This window comes from Rattus norvegicus, chromosome 1, assembly GCF_036323735.1.
Source record: "Rattus norvegicus strain BN/NHsdMcwi chromosome 1, GRCr8, whole genome shotgun sequence".
Taxonomy (NCBI): Eukaryota; Metazoa; Chordata; class Mammalia; order Rodentia; family Muridae; genus Rattus; species Rattus norvegicus.
In genome coordinates this window covers 232,808,829-232,815,697 of record NC_086019.1, presented here as the reverse complement: position 1 = coordinate 232,815,697, position 6,869 = coordinate 232,808,829, and the positions used below count along the sequence as shown (strand labels likewise).

Below are 6,869 nucleotides of genomic sequence, written 5' to 3'. Positions count from 1 at the left end.
CTGAGCCTGATATTTCACTTACATGAGGACTTTTAATTATTGACTGGGATTTTTTTAATTATTGTAGAATTCTTCAGAAGTTTTATTACCAAAAAATGTTGCATTTTTTCTAGTAGTTTCCATTCACCTTCTTTTTTTAAGTTGGGTGTCAAGTTGTTGTGAAATCATCCACTGGATTCTTAAATTTTTAGTCCTAGAATTTCCATTTGTTTCTTCTGCCAATTTTGTGCTAATGTTTTAAATCCTATCTTTGCTACCTTCATGATGGCTAATGACAGATAACTGATAATTTCCAATATCAGAGTGCCTTAAGAGCCTGTTGCTATCATCTTGGGTTATAGACAAGTCTTAGCTCCCTTTATAACTATGACTGACTTGCTTACCTTTTGAGCATTGCTTTATAAACTGGAAAGTGATTTGAACTCCTGGATGGGTTCCCTTACTAAAGAGGATTTGCCTTTCTTCTGGAAGCCAATCACATTGTGACATAAACAATCCCAAATTAGCATAATCCAATCAGGGTTTAGACGAAGTGAAGCTTGAGCACTTGCTCAGCTGGGTCTATGTAAGTTTTGCTTCACCGTTACTCAAACAATGATCCCAACCCAGATATATATGGCTTCACACACAAAAAAAGGTACCATTTGCTGGAGTTCCATAAATCTCTTCTTAAAAATATCTGCTCATCTCATTATCAGAAAACGAAATAAGCAAATTCCTTGAAAGAATAAAAAAAGTCAGTCCCAAAAGCTCAACTCACGTCTCAGAGCGACTGTACCCAAAGAGTAACATTGTGTCTCTAGAGCCTACTTACAGGTTGACAGGGCCATTAAATCAGATGAAAAAATATTTTTTTCAGGTTCCTAGCTGCCTTGAGGGCAGGTTGATCTAAAGCAGGCAGTACCAGAAGGTCTCTCGCCACTGAATATTTTACAATCAAACCTATCATATCTTTTAGTCACAATCTGTATTTGAAAGTGTATATTCACACCTTCACTACAGATTCACATTCTGCCCACTCAAACTTCGCTGTCACCTCAGTAATCTACAATAGTAACAACAACAGCAACAACAACAACAGTGACGGCTAGCGTCATCAACGGCTTCTGTCTGGTTAAGCTAGAATGCTGTTTCTTGCCTCTTCTGTTTCTGGCATCTGCGCACCATTTATCACCGTCTGTATCTGCCTTTTTCTTTGGAAACCACCTCTCTCCCTTGCGTCCATATTACAATTTTGTTCCTCTCATTGGCTCATCTTCCCCTGTCAAGAAAATTAATGTTTTATTTCTCAACAGTTGAAATACAGCCCCGTCTCTTTCACACCCTGTGTTCTCTTTGGTGATCCCCATTCAGCCAAGAGAAATAACTTATCTATATTTGAAAATAATTCATATGTTTTTATGTCCAACTCAGACCCATCCTCTCAGCTCCAGATCCATAAATCAAAGGAGTGCTTGAAACTTCCTCCTGAATATCATAAAAGACAACTGAAGAGAGTTAGAAGCCAAGCTGGTAATTAGCCACAATTAAAGAGAGGGAGCTAGAATGGTTATCAACAAAAAGACCAATGATAATAAATGCTGAGTGTGAAGAAAGAGAAACTCCTATGCCCTGTTTCTAGGAGTATGCATTGGAATAACAGTAATGAGGGGTCCTCAGAAGAATAGAGTAGATGTGTCATACACTCCAGCAATACCACCTGTGGAATGTGTACAAAGTAGCATTAATACATCAAAGAGCTGCTTGAACATATGTATACATACATATATATAATATGTAATTCAATTTAGCCATAGAAAATTAGTGAAAGCCTGTCATTTATGACAGCATGGATAAGCCTGAAGTGTCTGGTAACTGAAAGGGGACAGGCAGAGATAACCAGTGTGAATTCTCATTCAAATACAGAAGCTGAAGCTCCTAATACATTGTGAAAATAGTAGAACCCCGAGTACGTATAGGAAGCATGGAAGATGGCTAAGCAATAGGGTTAACACTACTTCGACAAGATAAATACTTTCTAGCACCCCGCAGCACATCTGGGTGGCTACTCTGTGACAACAGTTTTTACAATGAACTAGAAGAGTGAGTGGGCTCTAAAGGAGTGATAGCCGTTTGATGACCAAACTGCTAATTCTCCTGATAAGATCCATAGACACTATATAGAGTCACTGAATAGCCATAATATACCCATGATGTACACATGAATGTGTACAATCATGTGACAATTCAAACTTTTAAAGCTGAAAAAAATGGGGCCACCAACCAGCAAATCACCCTGAGAGAGAGAAAATGAAGTTACAAAGCAAAATCAGAGGCATGGAACAGAAGGAATGGACTCAAAGTACATCATTTACTTGTGTGAAAATGGGCCCATAAAACACTACAATAAAAAGAGACTTAATGTTACTATTGTATTACTTAATCTGCCCAATATTCAAATTTCTCCAAACATCCATCACAATTTTTTCTAGTATTTTTCTCCTGAATTGTAAGGATCATGAATAGCAAAGTATCTTTGATTATCATTTTCTTTTTTTAAATGTAAAATATTGAGAGCATGTGTGCATGCGCACATACACACACACACACACACACACACACACACACACAGAGTATTTTTAATTGTTTTCATTTGGGATTTTTTTTTTATGGTCTCACATGCTTGACAGTTTTGAGAGCTATAAAGCAAAGGTTTTGTTAAGTGTCTTACATTTTGGATTTTTTTCATATTGTTACCTTCTAATTAGACTTACATTATGTACATTTTATAAAATTACAATAAATTTTGGCATAGTAGTCTCATCAAAAGCCACAGTGGGAAGTTCAATATTAAATCTTATTAATTTTCTCATACGTTATTGTCTTAGTTACTTTTTTGTTGCTGAGATAAAAACACCTTAACGAAGGCAACTTAAAGGAGAAGATGTTGGCTTTCACTCACAGTTTAAGGTTAAGTCTGCTGTGAGACAGGAAATAACAGTTGGTCACATTGTAACCACATCCAAGAAGCAGAGAACAAAGAATACTTGTATTCAGTTCACTTTCTCCTTTTTTTACAGTTCAGGATCATTTCCAAGAGAATGGTGCCACCCACAGTGGGCAGGCCTTTTCACCTCAATTACCTTAATCATGATAATCCCAACAGGTATGTCCAAAGGCCTGTCTCCCAAGTGACTATAGATCTCATCAAGTTGACAACTGAGATTAACTGTCATCACTCCACACTTACCAACTTGACACCCAAACACACCCTTTAAATAATAACCTTCGGGGTTGGGGATTTAGCTCAGTGGTAGAGTGCTTGCCTAGGAAGCACAAGGCCCTGGGTTCGATCCCCAGCTCCGAAAAAAAAGAACCAAAAAAAAAATAATAATAATAACCTTCTATCCTTTGTCCCCAAAGTCTCATATTCATCTTATAATGCAAAATATAACCAAACTTCAAATGTCCTCATAATCTTTAACAATTCCAACAATTTAAAATTTGATACAGGAGCGATGAATCAGTGGGTAAGAATGCATATTGCTCTTGCAGAAGATCTAGGTGTAGTACCACCATCCATATGGTATATATAGACAGCCATCTCTAACCAGTTCTAGAGAACCCAGTGTCTTCTGACCTCCATGGATGCTCACATATACATGCAGGTGTGCACGCACACACACACGCAAAAACAAATCTTAAAAGAAATGAAATAAATTTTGGAAAAAGTAAACAACAAAGAGTAGTATAGAAATAGAGGGAGCTGGAGAGATGGCTCAGCGGTTAAGAGCACTGACTGCTCTTCCAGAGGTCCTGAGTTCAATTCCCAGCAACCACATGGTGGCTCACAACCATCTGTAATGTGATCCGATGCCCTCTTCCGGTGTGTCTGAAAACAGCTACAGTGTACTCATATAAATAAAAAAATAAATAAATCTTTAAAAAAAAGAAATAAATAGAAATAATTTTCTTAAGTAGAAATGATTTTCTTAAACCCTGGAGATGAAGACTAAATGACTAAACAGTAATCAATCAAGAGTAATTACAAGTGAACTCAAAAACAGAACTTTGAAAAAACCAGAATTTTGGCAGTTATCTAGTCAGACAAGAAAAGATAATGTTAATTTCTTTCATTATCTAGTTACTTAAGTCCATTTTGTATTGTTCTAACAAAATATCTGAGACTCACTGAAATACAAAGAAAAGGTGTTTGTCTAACTCATAGGTATGGAATTTCAAGTTTAAGCTGATGTAGGACTCATGCTACTTCATATCTTGGAAGACAGAGGCTCACGGAAGGAACTCCTGCCTGAGTGGTAGACAGGAGCCCGTGGAAGCTGTTGAAACATCATCCACAAACTTGCTTTGTAACCTCTTGCTCTCCCAGAAAAAACCAAGCCTCCTGACACTTAACCCAGCCTCTTAAGAAAAACACTGACCCATATCTTTATGTCACAATCATTTCCAAAAGTCCTGCTTCCTGGCACAGCTGCGTTAAGAAAATAAGCCTCAGTATGAGTTTTGGGAGCTCAAACCACACTTGGAGCATAGCAAAAGCCTACAGGAATTAGGAGGCACCATCAAGAAAACTAACAATTCCACAACCAGAATTACAGGTAAAAAAGAAAAGGATGAAGACTTAAATCTTCCCAAGTCTGGGGATATATGACAATACCCATACAGAAGAAGTGAATGAAGCTCTCCCACCAAATTATCGATTTAACAAACCATGTAAGCTATCACAAATCAGAAGCAGGGGTGAGGCTAGAGCTCAGTAGTAGAGCTCTATAAAAACAAGGCTCTAGGCTTAACCCCTAGCACTGGAAAACATAAAAGTAAAGACAAAGAAAAATTGTTTGAGAGCCATGAGAGATAAGAAACCTAGGACAGATCCAGGAATTTCAGTGCGGCCACAAGAAGAATTCTCAGAAAAGGTCTCCAGGCCAACCAGGAACATTCTCAGTTACTGTTGTTCGAAAAGACATGTAAATACAAATTCTTCCAGTCCAGGAAAAGCTAAGAGTGCATAGGACTAACTTACAGAAATGAGTAAAGAATATTTTTCAAGGCAAAATGAAAAAGTCTGATTAATAGTGTATATGAGAGAACTAAACTCATAGTTTCACGTTCAGAATAATCGGCAATGAAAATGGTGGGGTTGATGCTACTGTGAGGATTAAAAAAAAAAACAAAACAAAACAAAGCCGCTATAAACAACCACAGCCAAAATAAATTGAGATGATGCAAATTTTGACATTAAAATTGTATAATGTGGTCCAAAAAGCACAGAGCTGAATACAAAGTCAAGCTGCCACCAGCTTCAAGTAGCCTGTTTTACATACAAGACATTTTGTCTAAGCTTCCCATAACCACAATGCAAAGACCCACAGTGCACTGCGGAAAGCCACCAAACCACATAGCAAAGGGGGTGGGGACAGGCCCAGAAAACAAGAAGCCTGTGGTAAATCCCTACCTAGATACAATCATTTTGTATATAAACAGATTAAATTCTCCATTTAAAAGTCATAGAGTGGGGTTGGGGGTTTAGCTCAGTGGTAGAGCGCTTGCCTAGCAAGCGCAAGGCCCTGGGTTCGGTCCCCAGCTCCGAAAAAAAGAAAAGAAAAAAAAAGTCATAGAGTACCTCTCCTCTCTGCCTCCTATCCACCATGATGCAAACCATTTCAGCTATGCACTTCTTGCCACCATGGTACTTGCCTGACAAAAGACCCAGAAATAAAGAGCCTCAACAAACTCCTTGTGCCTGCTCAGGCAAGGGACACCTCTTATGAGGTCAGTCCATCAAAGTCAAGGAAAGTTGACTTCACATGCAGATATCAACCCAAGGATACAAAAAAAAAAAAAAAATGGTGCCACCTGTGTATTTAGTCTTACCAACTTGACTGGATTTGGGATCACCTAGAAGACACACTTGTAGATATGTCTGGGAGAGTTTCCAGAGAGATGTAGCAGAGGAGGAGGACTTACTCTGAATGTGAGTGTTACCTTCTTACGGGCTGGAGCACACATAAAACAAAGGAGGAAACTGGAAAAGCCAGCAGAGCACTAGAGTTCATTTCTCTCTTCTTCCTGACTGTAGACACAATGTGGCCATGTTCCCACCGCCCTGAATTCTCTGTCATCATACACTGTATCCCATCAAACCATAAGCCCCAACTCAGCCCTTTCTCCTTTAATTTGCCCTGTAAGATATTTTGCAAAAACAATGACTAAAACAACAAGCCAACAACAGAATGCAATAAATACCCAGTAAGTAAAACCGAAGAAAGGAGTATCCAAGAGTGGTCTAATAAAGAATCAAAATAATATTAAAAAGTGGCTCAACAAGAAAACACATGAAGTGAGATAAGAAATGGCAAAATGAAAGTTGGAAACAGAGTCATAAGGTATATAAAGAGAACCAGACGGAAATTCTGAGCTTAAAGAATAGAGTGACCAGGGTGACCAATGAAATGGTTTAACAACAGACTCAATCAGAAAAAAAAAAAAGAAGAAGAAGAAGAAGCTCAAAGACAGGTCATTTGAAATTCTCAAGATGGAAGAGAAAAATGAAAAGAATGGAGAAATACTACAAGAATCATTAGACACCACCAATATACAGATTCTAGCAGCACTAGAAGAGGGAAAAGAAGAAGAGGTTATCTCAAAAAAAATAGAAGAAACCAGGAAAGGGGATAACATTTGAAATGTAAATAAAGAAAATATCCAATAAAAGAATAGCAAACATGTTCTTGCAAGTGACGGGATTTCATTCTCTTTATGGCTAAGTTTCCATTTTATTTATAAAAGAAAAAGGGAAGACATACTCCATATTTTTATTCATCTACCGATAGATGCTTGGGTTAATTCCACATCCTGCTACTGTGAGG

General features: G+C 37.9%; 1 non-coding gene across 1 annotated transcript; it reads left to right on the top strand.

Moving 5' to 3' along the window:
• The first annotated feature begins 3,266 nt into the window (after nucleotides 1-3,266).
• On the top strand, nucleotides 3,267-3,347 carry Trnap-agg60 (transfer RNA proline (anticodon AGG) 60). The gene has a single exon. It is a non-coding gene; the product is annotated as a tRNA-Pro (tRNA).
• Nucleotides 3,348-6,869: the final 3,522 nt, after the last annotated feature.